General features: G+C 33.2%; 1 protein-coding gene across 2 annotated transcripts in view; it reads right to left on the bottom strand.

The window, feature by feature from the left end:
- The window catches only part of oc (homeobox protein OTX2), a 44,932-nt gene extending 28,720 nt beyond the window's left edge, over positions 1-16,212 (bottom strand). The window contains exon 1 of one of the 2 annotated variants that reach the window (XM_013323212.1): positions 15,801-16,212. The gene's annotated coding sequence lies outside the window, so the exon portion shown is untranslated. Of the gene's footprint in view, positions 1-9,456; positions 9,515-15,800 lie in introns of those variants that run through there. The other variant, XM_013323213.1, reaches the window with a different exon arrangement.
- Between the last annotated feature and the right edge of the window lie 2,279 nt (positions 16,213-18,491).

Genomic DNA, 18,491 nt, shown 5'->3' with positions numbered 1-18,491 from the left:
TCTTGTTTGTTTTCGTAACTCGAATGCATCTGAAAAAATCAATTGATATCGGACACGCATGTTTTGAACGCAGCCCCAAAATTGTGACGTATTGTTCCCGATGACAGTTCGCTAAACATTCTCACTCTATGGTCTGCATTTCAATGAACGCTTTTGAAATTGGAACGTCTCTATTTCGATATTTGAAAATTGAACGGTTCGCTTTCGTTTGTTGTAAAATGTTTAACGGTTAATGATATTTATTTTATGCCAGTGTGAAGTTATTGATACGAATCTTTTTTTTTATCTTCATATGGATGTTTTATTATGCTTCTAATATTTATTCTCAATTAGCATCTTCATCATTAGCTTACTATACGTCCCCACCGAGAGGCTCGGAGCCTACCCTAAGTTATGGGTGACTAGTCAACCACGCTGGCCAAGTGCGGGTTGGTTGACTTCAAACATATCTTTGAATTTCTTCTCCGATATGTGCAGGTTGCATCACGATGTTTTCCTTCACCGTAAGAATGTCGGATAAATGTATATATTTATATAAAAAATCGAATAACACACTGGTACATGGCGGGATTCGAACCGAAGACCTGCAGATTGCAAGTCAAGTGATTACACCTCTGAGCCACTGACGGTCTGACAAACTTTATTTACAAGCCTCAATGTAATTCTAAGAAATAAATAGTTACTTCATGAAAGGTGAGAAAGGGCTATCATATTATTTTCTTTAAGATGTCTCAGGAATTTAGCAGTTTGTAGCTATATTTGTCTTTATATTGACTAAAGATGAGATAATTAGAAGCTAATGTGTTCTTCCACACTATTCTGCAATCATGCCTTTCATCGAGATCCATTGAGTCGTTCCGGAGATACCTTCAAACAAACATCCATCTAAACTTTCCCATTTATAATATTAGTAAGATACGTTTCCACTTGTTTAAATAAAAAAATCACCATAACAAAACCAACAAATGAAAAGCACAAGAAAGATTAATCCAAAAGCCCTAAATAAGTTATTCCCAAAGGGCCAAGGGAAAACAATTAGAGGTCCGGGGGCGCAGTGGCTGACGGGATACTAAAAGGAAATCAGTTCGATTCCCGACGGGAGTAACCGGATACCCTCATTACTTGTGTAACTACGGGATAAATGATTTTGTGGTACAAGTGATAAGATATAAGCGGTAAATAAATGTTTTCCAATCACACTTAAAGTCGTTAAGTGTTCCACTTAGTTATTTCTAACATTACACAAAGGATTTGAGTGCGGAAGTTAATTCTATCGCTTTATTCGTTACTAGCTGTTACCCGCGACTCCGTTCGTGCGGAATTAAGAAAATAATAGCCCATATGTTCTTCCAGACTATGTTCTACATCTATGATAAATTACATCTAGATTTGTCGAGACATTCTCGAGATACCTCTAACAACCATCCATCTAAACATTCGCATTTATAATATCTGTAAGATTGCGTTCAATTTGATTGATTTGTTATGATCCATGATGTACCAATGTGTTTTTCGATTTCCGATTTACATATGTACATTTATCTGACGTTCTTACGTTGAAGGAAAACATGGTGATGCAACCTGCACATATCTGAGTAGTAATTCAAAGCTATGTGTGAAGTCAACCAACCCGCACTTGGCCAGCGTGGTTGACTATGGCCTAATCACCCTTAACGTAGGCTCCGAGGCCCTCGGTGGGGACGTATAGTGAGCTGATGATGACAATGTATTTCATTACTTAAATACTGTACAAAAACAATGACATCCCTAATATTATGTTTAAGAACACATAGACAAACTTTTTTAATATAAATATTTTAGCAGCGGAATATAAGATTCAGATGACACGCTATGATATACGGTTGGTAGAACGATTTAATTAGTAATATATTGCACGCGATATCTTATGAATTGGACCACAGTGTGAAGACCCCTTGAGAATACAGCGGGCTAATGGCGCGCGTGTTACACACATAGTCACATTTGTGGTCATAGGTCAGGTTATACGATCTTTGAATATATCTTACTAATATTATAAATGCGAATGTTTAGATGGATGGATGTTAGAAGGTATCTCTAGAACGGCTGCATGGATCTTGTTGAAATAAGGCATAATACAACATAGTCTGGAAGAACACATAGGCTACATTTACTATGGTTTTTTTGATTCTGCGAGGACGGAGTCGCAAGCTAAAGCTAGTAATAATATAAATGCGAATGTTTTGTGTGGATTGGTGGATATTTGTCAGAACGTCTCCATGAATCTCGCTGAATTTTGGCATAGATGTAGAACATAGTCTGGAAGAAGTAATAGGCTAAGTTTTTTTTAAATCCCGCGCGTACTTAGTCGCATGTTTAATGCTAACATAAATTTAATTCTTAAGTTAAAATGCATTGTTTCTCGCATCGTATAACATACGTTGATTGTTTTTTATTTCGCGTGCAAACTGAGACATTTAAATGGATTAAAAAAGTAAGAAACCATAAACTTTGTTATATTTCTTGCATTTCTTTGTGTTAACTTTCTGCTGACAGATTGATATATATAGAACCCCGGCTTCGCACGAGTAACAGAGCGTATATTCTCCTCTAGAAATATACTTTTAGTTTGTTACGTCTTCAACACATTATATTATATACAAGTAAAAACAAATTAATGATATACACATTATCGTAAACTAGCTTTAGCCTGCGACTCCGTACGCGAGAAATTAAAAATAATTCAGTAAGTAGCATATCTGTTCTTCAAGACTACATCTACGCCATGTTTGAACCGTTCAGGAGATTCCTTCTAACAAACAACCATCCATGTAAACTTTCGCATTTATAATATTAGTAAGATTATTATTTCTAATAGTGAAAGCTCTGGTAGTTTAGTAGTTTTTAAGTTTATCGCATTGAAACGGTCACGTCTAGTATTTATAACATAAGTAGATGGCGCCCGCGACTCCATCCGTGCGGATTAAAAAAAAACATAAAAAATAGCCTATGTGTTGTTCCAGGCTATATTCTATATGTATGCCAAATTTCATCGAGATTCATTCAGCTGTTTTGGAGATACCTTCAAACAAACATCCATCCATCTAAACATTCGCATTTATAATATTAGTAGAAGTAAGATAATAAGATACCCGCGCTGAGGAAAGTTTCCCTTTAGTTGTCATTTTCGAATTTGACGTCACAGCAATTATTTAAATATATTAATTTTGTATAAAAATGCCAAATAATATTTGAACCCATATTAATATTGTTAATACGAATGTTTAGATGGACGGATGTTTATTTGAAATTATCTTCAGAACGACTCAACGGATCTCGATGAAATTTGGCATACTGAACATAGTCTGGAAGAACCCATAGACTACAGAATCGCGGGCGACCGCCAGTAATAAAATAAATCCAGATCGAATAATGGATTAAAATAATTGTAACATTCAGTCTAGATGAAGGCGTATTAATCTTTGCCAACAATACGAGCCACGTGTCATACGAGGGAGCCATAAATGTGAAATGTATTAATTCCCCGACCATAGAAGCCGTATGTTACGATTGCAATCTTTTAGCTTCGCGTGCGTTTGGACAAAGGCAACTCTCACGCGCTGCCATTGTTCAGTGTTGCAATTTAAGAAATTAATTAAATATGATTGAAATATACTCTGTGATAAAATGATAGTATCATTAACTGGGGTTGCTAGGAAATTAGTATTGAATAAAATTATATATTATTATATTTTTTTAGTTAAGATGGAAAATGCTGGCCACTTAGAATCGCCATATTTTGGCCACCAAGCTACTATTGCCCATAGACATTTAATCGAAATTAAATTTTTTTTTTGAGTAAAAATTTTAAATACATCAAAATATATGTATCATTTTATTTTAAATGATAAATTATTCAACTCTTTTATTTGTATAGTAAAAATGAAGGAGAAAAGTTCCTTTTTATTGATTTTATTTACTCGTGTACTAAAATTTAGTTATTCACAAAGTTACTTTTTGTATTTTAAATGTAATTTATTGTTGAGATCAACAATTAATTTTAATTTTCCTCTGCCAACAATCATCAAACGTCATTTATACGCGCACGTTCGTGTGTCGAATTGTACGCAATTCGTATTTATCCAGTCACGTACTGATGACGTTTGAATTTGGAACGCGCTTTCGGCGGGCTTTTGTTCATTTTAAATGTCATAGAGTTTTTTTTTCTTTTTTATGTTGCGTGAATGATGGAAATGCAATTGTTTTTATTAAAAAAAATATGATAATATTACTTTTACTAATATTATAAATGCGAATGTTTAGATGGATGGATGGATGTTTGTTTGAAGGTATCTCCAGAACGAATGATCGGATCTCGATGAAATTTGGCGTACATATAGAACATAGTCTGGAATAAAATGGAGGCTACTAATTATGTTTTATTTTAATTCCGTACAGACGAAGTCGCGGGCGGCAGTTTGTTAGTTTATAAAATAAAAATAGCTTTCATATTAAAACAATTTGTCAACATATAAAATACTAAGTATGCTGACCATAAACAAAACCCTAATGTCAAAACTTGTTCAATTTTATACATCGAGTAAAAGCCGAAAACATTTCTCAGACGACATGTATTATTTACTAACTTAGGTCTCAAACTAGACCTAATAATATATTTAATATCAGTTCAAAGAAGAAATATAACTATCCTACTCTAAACTTCCACTCGATGTTCACAAATTGAATTCTTGTTTGCTAGGCGGGATTGCCACGCCTCTGTACCCTCCTATAGTCCATCTCTCTCGCACTTACCAAATTAGTATAGATTCTATCACGCTCACTCGTCCAGCTATCGATTTTATAGCGGCTTGTTTACGCGACCGAATTCCGTTGGTCGTAATTTAAGAGTGTCGCCTTTTGAATGTGACGTCTTTTTAATCTGTTCGGGTTATATGTAATTGCGGGTGAATTTATGGTGTTGCCAGCATCGTGTGGATCGCGTGGGTGCATTTACTCTATGTTTTTTTATTCTTTTGTTTTTTGTCAATCGGTAGCAGAATAGGGGCCTAATGTGAATTTATAGTTTTTATGTTTCTTTAAAGCTACAAGACACTATTGTTAGGTTTACATTGCACGATTTTTTTTTGTTTACATATATTTTACGAACTGGAAAATTGAATTACGAATTACTACGCGTATTGAAAATATAGACAGGACAGTTATTGATAATATTTCTTTCAAATTATTTAAATTGAGATTTTATTTTAGAGCTTACAATTTGCTTTCTTACTTAAATTATATTTCGCATACTAAAATTATTAGAACATATTGAAGTTCTGCAAATACACGACCCATATTAATTACACAATTTAAAGCTAGTTTTTTTTTTAATTTTATTATTATAATTAATAGTTATCACCCGCGATTCCGTCCGCGCGGAATTCAAAAATAGTAGCCTATGTGTTCTTCCAGACTATGTTCCATATGTATGCCGAATTTCATCGAGATCCGTTCAGCTGTTCTGGAGATACCTTCAAACATCCATCTAAACTAAGATATTGGCGATGCATTTTAGCTTTACATAATGTAAATAATTCAAACGATCGAAAATTTAATACAATAACTATAAAAGAGGCAGATGTTCACAGATTTTCAATAGCTAATAACAATAAAGAGACAAAAAACATTAACCCCATGTCAGTCGGGTAAATCGGTATGCCCCAACCCCGCTGACAACGCCCCATGACGCCCCTTATACCCACAAACACTCCGCTTAATAACAGTAATCATGAAACAGTAGTAAATATGAAAAAAAGGGTCCATCAAGAAGCTAGTATCATCATCTCAAAGGCATCTGCGATTACGAAAATTTACGACGTATTAGCTGTCGCCCGCGACTCCGTCCGCGCGTAAATAAACAGTTAATTAGTAGCCTATGTGTTCTTCCAGATTATGTTCTACATCTATGCCAAAATTCAACAAGATTTGTTGAGCCGTTCTAGAGACACTTTCAATCCATCCATCTAAACATTCGCATCTATATATATATATATATATATATATAAAAGAAAGTCGTGTTAGTTACACTATTTATAACTCAAGAACGGTTTTACCGATATGCCTGAAAATTGGTGAGGAGGTAGTTTAGAGCCAGGTGACGGATATAGGAAAATATTTATTCATTTTTTTTTCGAATTTATGTCTTAAAGAGCAGCTTTTTATTTAACTTACTAATGATAAATGCGAATGTTTAGATGGATGTGATGTGGATGGATTGATGCGTGTTTGAAGATATCTCTAGAACGGCTATCGATTAAATTTGGTATACGTATAGAACATAGTCTGAAAGAACACATAGGCTACACTAAGTTTTTTTATATATCCACGCGGACGGTGTCACGGGCGACAGCTAGTTTATAATATTAGTAAGATAAGTAAGATGACAGAAATCGCTTAAAGAAATAAAATCTTCAGGTTTTTAAGATTTACGTAACATCGTGTACAAAAGGTCTATTACAAAATAAAAAAAAAAATTAGAACTTTAAATAACCTTAATTGTTTCCATTTCAGTTATTAGGATTAAAATAATTAATCCAAGATTAAACTTGTAAATTAACTTTTATTGTTAAAATCTAATTAACCACAATAAGTGTGGTAAGATTTCTTTTTTGAAGAAAAGCACAAAAACAAAGTTAAAAAAACACTAAGTTAAAAATTATTTTATAGTGTTCGTATATTTTTATAAAGTTGTATATATGGTATACTATACAAAAATGAACATAAGGGTTAATTTATACCTGATTAATTAAATCTTGATATTGTAATTAGGATTACGCGTTCACTTAAGCTTTTTATCTTTATGTAATTCAAATGTACCTTATGCTTTGATAACTTGATTTAAATTATTCAAACTTTGTGAGACATTATACTAAACTGATATATAAACACGGCTAAACCTTTACGTATATTCGTCCGGTGGCGGCACCGACTAGTTTCGAGCCCATCGGGGGCCCTTCGTCAGGATGAGTGGTACTGGTATTATTTCTGTTGATTTCTGAGACCAAAAGAGCCGTTTAAAACATATTGTTATATCCGTTTTGTTAAATGACAAGGATGAGATTGTGGTCTCAGAAACCCGCAGTAAAACAATTATATTACTAACTTTATAAATGTGAATGTTTGTTAGTAGGTATCTCGAAAGCGACTGCTCAGATCTAGCTGAAATTTGGCATAGATGTAGAAGAACAGTCTGGAAGAACACATAGCCTACTACTGTTTTTTTTAAATTCCGTGCGTTACTCGCTGGCGACAGCTAATATTATGACAATACGACCGAATAAATTGTACAAAGTGGTGTTCGATTTGACTACTTTTCAACGTAAGAAATCTATAAGTTCTTTAACCTTCAAAGTAACGTTCAAACAAGATTCTATTGTATTTTAGTAACACGGTAGCAACAGTAATGATTCAGCATTTTGAGGTTATCGTTACGTCCAATTAGTTGACTGTTCGAATGGCGCGAAGCTTTTTAGTGACGTAACGGAGTTTCAAATATAAATTTTAGTTTTTTTTTAAATAAAATTGTTTAAAGGTTACTAAAAGAGGTTTTATACTTTTAAAACAAATAGGTCATTTGAAAACTTATGTTTTAATATTAATAGCTGTCGCCCACGAATTGTCTTCAGAATTAAAAACTTAATTAGTAGCCTATGTGTTCTTCCAGACTATGTTCTACATCTATGACAAATGTCTGCGAGATCTATGCAGCCGTTCTGGAGATATCTTCTAATAAACATCCATATATTCGCATCTATATATATATAAAATAAAGTCGTGTTAGTTACACTATTTATAACTAATATGGCTGAAAATTTGTAAGGAGGTAGCTTAGAGCCAGGAGACGGACATGGGATACTATTTATTCATTTTTTTTCGATTTTATGCCTTGAAGAGCTGCTTTTATTTAACTTACTAATATTATAAATGCGAATGTTTAGATGGATGTGGATAGATGGATGTGTGGGCTACAATAATTAAGTTTTTTTATATGTCCACGCGGACGGAGTCGCGGGCGACGGCTAGTTTATAATATTAATAAGATTAACTTTCTAATGTCATAAATTATATATTACGAATGATATAATAATAAGCATTATTAAAAGACAATACGAGTTTTTTAGACTGGCAACATTTTGACAGTAGTAATAAATTTTGCAATGGATTCACAAAAGAGTAATTAAGAATTAATCAACCTAAGGTTCATATTATTCATACGTCATTAGAATCTGGCGCCAACACTATGTAATCAATATCGAGTCAGCACTAGTGATGGGACATGTAAGTATAAATTTATCGATAATAAATAATCTTACTTTTTTATGCATGCTACAAGGGTAGAGGAAGACCAAAAAAAGTATGGAATGACTGTGTGAAAGAGGATATGCGTAAGAAGGGGGTAGACTCGGATATGACGGCTGATAGAGATGTATGGAGGAGGAGTACATACTGTGCCGACCCTCGATAGGGATAAGGGCAGGTTGATGATGACTATTGATGGGACATGTAAGTATAAATTTATCGATAAAAAATAATCTTACTTTTTTATGCATTTGGATCAAGTAACGACTACATAAGATGTAAATAAATCAGTTTTTTTTTAGCAAGTGATAAAATAAATGGTAGAAACGTATCTTTCTAATGTCCGCTCTATAACTGATTTGAATATCTTTAACTTTGATAAATCTTTAAAACATTTTCACAGACATCACTACTTTAACGTGATATTAAATTTTGTTTGATCGATTAAATTTAATCAAAAGAAAATTCGATATACCGCTGTTCTTACAATAGTGTTGTATTCCATTATTCGATTCTAATGATTCGATTTATTATCTTTGACTGATTTATTTTAAAAATCAATAATAAAGAGTTTACAACTTTCTATTAGTATACATGCGAATGTCTAGAACGGCTGCATTTTTCTCGTTCACATTAGATACTAATTAAGTTTTTATTTAAAACAGTGCGGACGGAGTCGCTGGTAAAAACTTGTGAATTATATAGACTCGACGACTATATGAGTTTTGTATTACTAATGTTAAGAAGAAAATCCTTCATTGTGCCGGTGTACTGGAGTAACACTAGCTTTACTAAAATGTCGACGTTTATGTCCCCTCACTAGTCATTCTGACACTTGACTTGGTAACGAAAGCGCGCCATTCGCGTCAAAGGATTCTAACTTATAATGTCTAAAAGTAATAAGCTGTATTGTAAGGAAGGGATGGGAAGTGGAAGTGGACTTTTCGGATGAGAAGATGCATAGAAAGGGAAAATTTTCTTTCTGTGCATCCTCTGCTCCGTCGATTAAAGTTAGGCAACGCATATGCAATTGCAATCTATGAGTAACGGTCACTTCGCTATTTCAAGCTGGTCATTCGTTTGCCACCTTATGGTATAAAAAAATATAAAATTACTAACCTCGATAAATCAGTAAAAATCCTTACAGACAAAAAAAAACCGACAAAAGATCGTTTTAATACAATCTAAATATATAAACGAAATATAATCTGGCAATAGATTCGTATTACGCATGTTATTTGTGAATAAATCGAGTAATCAAGACTACGATTTATCATTAATTATCCAAAAAAATGTTGCTGATAACGGAACTGTTTGGCAACGTTTAGTGATTTTATCAATGACAGGGCGACAATGATATGCGTTATTGATCACTTGTTAATCTAATTACAAAAAAAAAATACAAAAAATATACTAAATTATAGACTTTTTAACAGTATTTTTTTATAACAGAAGGGGGCAAACGAGCAGCGGGAACACCGAGGTGATCAACGACGCCCATGGACATCAACAATACCAGAGGAACCGCAGATGCGTTGCCGGCCATTGAGATAGTGATAAGCTCGCTTCATGAAGGAGCCTAAGTCGTAGTGGTTTGGAAATACCGCCGAGGATAGACCATTCCACAATGCTGCTGTGCGAGGCAGGAAGTTTCGCGCAAACCGCACGGTTGTGGATTGCCAGCCATCGAAATGGTGTGGATGGAACTTGGCGGTCTGTCGTCTCGTCCCATGCCGGAACGCGGCGGCAGGAATCGTTCCAAACAATATTATGCAGATCCTGGGTTCAAATACAGATTTGTACCAATGTGTTTTTCGTCCACATATGTATATGTATCCGACGTTCTTACGGTAAAAAAAAACATCGTGATGCTGCATATATCTGCGAAGAAATTCAAAGATATGTGTAAAGTCAAAATGCAGTTTGCCAGCGTGGTTGAAATTAGGGTAGGCTCCGAGCCCCTCAATGGGGACGTATGATGATGAATGTGTACTCTAGCTGTCGCCTGCGACTAGATCCGCGCAGAATTAAAAAAAAAAACTTAATTAGTAGCCTATGTCCTCTTCCAGACTATGTTCTACATCTATGCCACAGCGAGATCCATGCAGTCTAGACATACCTTCAAACAAAAATCGATCTAAACATTCGCATTTATAATATTAGTAAGAAGAAATTTGGCTAACTATAACATAGTTATTTGAGAAAAAGTATTTTATCAGATTTTTTTTACTTTTCTTATTTTACGCACTTTTGTTTTGTTAAGGGTTAGGTATATTGTCAACTGAACAATGTTAATTAACGTGTGTGTAAAGGGTTGTCGGTTAATTAGGCTGCATACACACGGATCAAACGATGAAATAACGACGAGATAACGTCAATTAAAACGCTGATTTTTTATCTATCCTTTTTATCGAAGATTTAAATATTTAAGGGATGTTTTACCCCTAGTTTATATTGTTAATATTTATAATAGCAGTTACGGTAGACGCGTAATGCGGAATTAAAAAACAGTAATAAATAGCCTATGTTAGCCGAAGATAGTGTAGTTTCCCAATAGTAAAAGAATCATTCTAAATAAATCTTTTCTCTTATTAATCAAACTTCTTACGAGATTACCTCTAACTAATATTATAAATGCGAATGTTTAAATGAATGTTTGTTAGAAGGTATCTCCAGAACGTCTCAACGAATCTCGCTGTGGCATAGCTGTAGAACATAGTCTGGAAGAACACGTAGACTACTAAGGTTTTTTTTTTAATTGGCGCAAATGGAGTCGCTGTGGACAGTTAGATATATATATATTTCACTATTTTAAAGAGATTATTTATCGTGTTTAATACGTCATACTATAGTTTCCTCAAAAAGTAACAAATACTTTATAAATTAGAAAAAAAAATCTAGTTATTTTTATGTTTCTGTCTATAAAAATCTCCGTTGCAAACCATAAAAAAAAACAATGAAATCACTAATACCCAGATATCAAGTAGGATAGTTGATCAGACCTAATTAAGCAAACCCTCATACAGTTAATTGGCCATTTGCAGCCACTTTGAATCTAAACGAGAGATTAGAAATTCAAGGGTGGTACAATGCATCATTTAGTTTGTTTATCAAACTAATATTATAAATTAGCTGTCGCACTCGACCCTTTGCTCGGGATTAAAAACTTAATTAGTAGTCTATGTGTTCTTCCAGATTATGTCCTACATTCATGATCCGTTGAGCTGTTCTTGTGATCTTGAATCGTCGAATAAACAAAAGCGTCGGTGGCTCACGGTTCAAGCACTCGACTTGCAATCTGCAGGTCCTGGGTTCGAATCACGCCATGTACTAATGTGCTTTTCGGTTTCCGATTTACATAGGAACATTTATCCGACGTTATTACGGTGGAGGAAAGCATTGTGATGCTGCACATATCTGAGAAGAAATTCGAAGATATGTGTGAAGTCAACTAACCCGCACTTGGCCAGAGTGTTAGTTAACTATGGCCTAATCACCCCTAATTTAGAGTATGCTCCCAGCAACTCGGTTGGAACTTATAGTGAGCTGATGATGATGAAATAAGAATCGAATGTTTAGATTGATGGATGTATGTTAGAAGGTATCTCCAGAATGTCTGCATCTCTTTGAAAATTGAAATACAATTTTTAATTTCACTATTGAATCGCTTGGAAGCGCACTTTGTTTATTACCTGATGCGTCATAAGAGTTGTGTCTTTTTAAAACATAATTATTTTTTTGTTCTTCCAAATAAAGAAAATATAATAACTGTTACTGATAGCCGTTTTTAAAATATCGTTATCATTTTAAATGATATATCGAGTATTAAAGTTGTCAGAAGTACGTTATATCTGACAATAATGATTATCAAAGTATATCAAACTACTGGCTGGAAATACGATAGTGATGTCTTTAAAAAATAATTAAAAAAAATAATTTTCGCAATTTTTCCTTTATCTGTGCACTACGACGTTGCTTCGTGTCAAATTTCAAAATTCTAAGTTCACGGGAAGTACCCTGTAGGTTTTGATTCCCTTCCTTCCTTCCTTCCTATCAGCCATGAGACGCCCACTGCTGGGCATAGGCCTCCCCCAAAGATCGCAACGATGACCGGTCTTGTGCCACCTGCATCCAGGACGCTTCCGCAACCTTGACCAGGTCATCGGTCCATCTTGCGGGAGGCCTGCCCACGCTGCGTCGACCTGTCCGTGGCCGCCACTCTAGGACTTTGCGGCCCCATCTACCGTCCATTCTGCGGGCGATATGGCCGGCCCATCGTCACTTAAGATTTGCAATTCTTCGGGCAATGTCGGTTACTTTCGTTCTGCTGCGGATCACATCATTTCTTGATTCGCTTGCGAATGTCGAAAATTTGTGTAAATTAACGATATAAACGGTCGTATCTTTTGATCGCGTTTGCTTAGAAGTTTTATTATTTAACAGCACCTAGCAACCGAAGACTTGAACATTTGGTTTAAGTTCCAGCTTGATATCTTCACGCGTTTTTGAGAAAAAGGGTCGTTTTTTCCTATGAGGTACGGAACCCTAAAAACTAATTGTTATCAATGTAAAATCTTTTCTTTTATTTATAAAAAAAAAAAAACGTTATATGGACAGGCTATAAACCGTGGTACTTTGTGCCTCTTTGATTTTCATTTTTTTAGTTAATGATTGCGGTGGGCAGTAATGGTGACGATTCGAAGTAACAAAGTCAGAACAAAGCAGCAGCTGTAATTTCCAAGGAATAACCTATCCATGTATCTGTCAGTGGAAGCTAAGATAACATGTTTTTGTAGATGTTTCGGTGATGAAAACCCATGATTCGATTGTAGTGATTGATCAGTCTTATCTTCAAAATGTTTAACCACTGGATCACATTGATATGAAATGATTAAAAACGAAAACTTTGCGTACATCTTACTAATATTGTAAATGCGAAAGTTTGGATGGATGGATGTTTGTTAGAAGGTATCTCCAGAACAACTGAACGGATCCCAATGAAAGGCATAGATGTAGAATAAGTCTGAAAGAACACATAGGCTGGTTTTTTTATATTTTAATTCTACGTAGCGCAATCGAGGGCAAATGCTATATAATAAAATCAAAAGCTTGGATGGATATATCGATGTTTATACGTATTTCCAAAACGGTTTAACCGACCGCGATGAAATTTGGCATATATGTAAAACTTAGTCTGAAGGAGCACATTTGCTACTAAGTTTGTATTTCTCAATCGGGCAGACGAAGTCGTGTTGAATAGCTTAGGTTATGTATGAGTCAAGAGAAAATATTTCAATTTTTTATTTTAATTCTGTTCAGTAGATTTTATTAGCAAACGCAATATTTTTTTATATATTAGAATTTATTATCGATTTTATTTTATTTTTTTTTAGTTTGTAGCAATAGCCTTTAATGTACATAAGTAGGTACATTAAAGGTACCTAAGGTATATATCAACAATAGTTTAAAAAAGAACTATGCAATGACCCTACAAATATAAACAACAATATATCAAACCATACCGGGGTTTGAAAATCATAAATTACAACCCCCAAATTGGGGCGTGTCGTGTTGAGCCACGCCTCTTAAACTTAGGGGTGTTTTGTACCCCCGAAACTTGACAAGAGAGGCGGTAAGCGCCCGGGGGTCTCAAGTCCCTTGAATACAATGAGAAATTTATTACGCCGCTATATACGACTAATTTTTACCCGAATGATAAGAGGGTAGTTTTTAAGGGCATTTCTGTTTATATGTATGAAAATCTAATGTCCTATTATAATCTTACTAATATTATAAATGCGAATGTTTGTATGGATGTTTGTTAGAATGTATCTCTAGATCAGCTCCATCATTCTCACTAAAATTTGTCATAGATGTAGAACATAGTCTGGAAGAACACATAGATTAAGAATTTTTTTGATTCTGGCGGGACGGAGTTAATTTTTTTTTTATAATAATTATAAAATAAAACGATAGTAAAAACTCTATGGTTACAAAGATAAATTAATCATTGATAATAACATAGGTTGAATAAATCTATATATGTTTTCGAATGTATGCCTTGAAGAGCTACTTTTTATTTTACTTACTAATATTATAAATGCGAATGTTTAGATGGATGTGATATGAATGGATTGGTGTTTGAAGAAATCTACAGAACAGCTGAACGGATCTCGATTAAATTTGGCATACGTATAGAACATAGTCTGTAAGAACACATGGGCTACACTAATTAAGTTTTTTATATATCCACGCGGACGGAGTCGCTGGCGACAGCTAGTATGCCATAAAATTGGTCTTTTTATTGTTAATTATCAATATTTCGTTATCAACATTTCCAACGAAATCGTACTTATCTTGTAGATAAAGAATGCAGTTGATAAAAATATATTTACAGCATATTTAAAATAATAATTATAGCTACTTGTCTTTAAAATATTTCTTACGATAAAATATTGCTACATTTTTTTAATTCGGCTTTGATGATGGTGGCATTGTATGGTATTAAAAAAATAGTAGTCTATGTGTTCTTCCAGATTGTTCTACGTCTATGTCAAATTTCGATCGAGATATCTTCAAACATCTATCTAAACATTCGCATTTATAATATTAGTAAGAAATAAGATTTACTAGCTGATGCGACTACGTCCGTGCGGAATAAAAAGCATACTCTTTATTACAATACCAAATAGAATAATTGAAAAAATAATATAACGTAATTCCATATACAGCATGTTTCTCTTACATAAAAGGTTTTTTTAATTCACAAAACGCTTTATATTACATCCACTTATGACGTCTTTGCCAATTCCATTCGATGTAATTATAAACGGATCCCACTGTAATATATTAATTTGCAGTGTCTCTGTTTACTAATCATTAGTTGTTGAGAATAATATCTCTACAAAACATATCGTCATTCCTCTATGTTTTAAAAACAGAATATATTTTATACAGGGATTTTCATCTTAAAAACCAAAGTTTAATATTGTTTCAGTTATACGGTAACCCTTAAACGGCCAAAACTACGCAAGGGCTTTTTGCTTTTGGCATTTTAACCTTTAATTTCTGTTAAAAAAAACAAAATGAATTTAAACTTGTCAAAAACGGTCTTATCCTAGGCCTATTTTAAACTAAACACATATTTCGTCTATCCCTTTAGAAGTTCGGTATGAAATATGTTGAAAATTAGGCCTATAATATCGAGTTTTTAATTACGTAACCAAATTTCATCATTTTTAAACATTTTTAATTTAGTAAAGTAACATTTTAAATGCGTGTTACATCCTAACCTATTTTAACAAAATTAATAATGTGGGTAAAGCAATATTAGGTATTGATAAATAATTTCAAAAGTCTAATTGTGGTTGACTAAATATGTCGACGGCCGTAGCGAATGATTAAAAAAAATTATAACCTAAAATTTTGTTATTTAGAAAAGCTATAGTTTTATGATCACTTACCTTTTTAAAATGTTAAAATCCAAAGTTATAACCTCGTTCACCCACCACAGCCGATGAAAAGAAAACTTTAAAAAATTGCACTATTCAACCAAACGTCAGTACCAATCGATCACTAGACACGAAAACGATTATTGCGTTACTTATATCTTATCTGTGAACTTTATTCTAAAAAAAACAATAAATTTCCTAATTACGTCCTTGCTGATTGACAAATCACAAATAAGTCTTTATAATTTTATTAATTCGTTGCTATTTAGGTCGTATTGTTTAAATTATTATTATAATAAAGAACACATTGTCTTATGATGGATTTACGAATTCAAAACAGTTGCAGTTGATTTCGTTTTTCGATCGGGTCGGCCATAGATACGAACACGCGCGCGGCTCGGGCGAGACTGCCGCGCGTCTGTGCCCCTCGCCTCGCCTCCCCACCCCGCCGCGCTCAAACAATTTTTCAGGTAAAAAATATAGGGAAAAAACTAGATAATGTACTAACGCCTGTGTTTATTATATAATTTTACTTGTACCATTTTTCTAAGAAATTACTCGAAGTCTGTGGAGAACAAAGGCGTGATTAAGTAGGTGGTCAGGTTTAGTACGGATGATTTGGTGATGCTCTTTGTTTTAGGGGCGTTTAGGGCAAAGGCACGTGCCGGCGCCACACGGCTTTAAAAAAAAACTTCAACAGCATTTTATCTTTAAAATTATTGTAATTAAATATATTTTTAATTAAGTTAACAAACTTTAATAATTGTGTTTTATGATATAAAAATTATGTTCAAATACTTTGAATTTTATATGGTAAAGTAAAAACAAAATTACGAAACTTTTTAGTATAAAATATGAAATAAAAAACCGGTAAATCCTAAGCTAGACTTTTAACCACCAAGCTATTACCAGTATACACATTTTTTTGTTTTTGCTTAAACTAAGCTAACCCTCTAATATTCTAGAAAAATTACAATGACCTTGGCAACAAGAAATAATACTAATCTGCTATTATTTTAAAAATATAACAAGTTTTAATGAAAGAAAGTACACAAAACTCTCATACACACACAATGAACAAGTGTCAAATTCAAAGAATGACATTAGGTTTTTTTTATTCACTATGAACAACAATAGCAGTAGCTGGAAAACAAAATGCGGTGAAAAAAACGGTTACCGTAAAAAGAATGGAACTTTTTCAAATATGCTAATGACATTTTTTTTAAATATTATATGGCTTTTGTTTTAAACATTAGCCAATACAATAAGAGACAACTCATTGATTAGTTCTTAACACAGGTAAAATAACTTTTCTATTATATTTGTAGGTTATATTAAGTTTTTTTGGTTATATTATTAGAAATTCAGTTTTGACCTAAAGACTGAAGCTCAGATTGCAAAATTATTGTTTTGCTCCAAATTACAAAATATCTCTCTTTTCACTATTTCTTTATTTTAAGTATTGTTAGGAAGAAAATCCGATTGTGCCGATGTACTGGCACAACACTAGCCTTACTAAAATGTCGACGTTTATGTCCCCTCACTAATCGTTCTGACACTTGACTTTGTAACGAAAGCGCGCCATTCGCGGCAAAGGATTCTAGCTAATAATGTCTTAAAGTATGTATATAATATTTTAATTTACAATTATACATTATTCTAGTAAATATAGTAGTTTTTAGATATCTACGCGGCTCTTAATTTGACGCGAGTAGTTGCAGAGAACAATTTTAAGTGTAGCGGGATGCGGGGATGACCTTGTGCCTCTAAGATATTTGAAAAGAACTTTACCGTCACTAATATATTATTAAACTATTAAATAATAACTACATGAATAAACATATTAAATTTTAATTCATAACAATGTGATATTAAATTTGTACTAGTTACATTATACGAAATATAGCTATTTTTACACATTAACAAAAATAAGAAATATTATTAGCGACCAAAAAATTAATTTAAAACATCAACATCGTGCTAACGGTATTCTGACTGGCGTGTTCTGTTACCGCATTCATTCTTCGAGCCATTTTAATTTAAACAGCTAACTATGGCCAGTTATTTTTAATTAAAAAAAATTGGTGGCAGAATATGTAAGTAGCCTTTGCCTTAAAAAGCTGTAATGTCATTTTGAACATACGTTTTAAAATCATTTTTTTAATCTAAATTAATTGTTAACTTAATATGTATTAAACATCATTAATTAATAAAACTAGTATTAATATTTTAGTAAAATATTTTGTATTTTGTAATCAAAATTCCGTAACATAAACGATTTCTTTGTGAAAATCAATAAAATAATATTACATGTGATTTCAACACCCGATACAATTTACATATTTACTATTTTATAGCTTCTTATTTTAGCGCTAATAAATTTATCAATTTTATTTTGACAGCTCGATTCGTTCACACAAAATGTGACCATAGTAAAAAATTAAATGCCGACGTCAATCAACTAGTTGCGTCTTATTTACGATCGACTTTTTTTTTTAAATATATTTATAAGAAAGCGCTTGTTAAGGTCTACGTATACTTAAACGTAATTATAAATTAATAATTTATAGATATTAAATTTTACTACCAATTTTTTAAACATAATTTGATTTTAAGTTGGTCATTTTTCTAACTCCGACACCAAGAACTTTGTTATTTGGTCATTTTTCTTAAGATTTAATTTCCAATTAGCCATTGGCCGTG

This window comes from Papilio xuthus, unplaced genomic scaffold (assembly GCF_000836235.2).
Source record: "Papilio xuthus unplaced genomic scaffold, Pxut_1.1 DF825783.1, whole genome shotgun sequence".
Lineage (NCBI taxonomy): Eukaryota > Metazoa > Arthropoda > Insecta > Lepidoptera > Papilionidae > Papilio > Papilio xuthus.
Note: the sequence above shows the minus strand (reverse complement) of the source record. Positions and strands in the feature narration are given on the sequence as shown.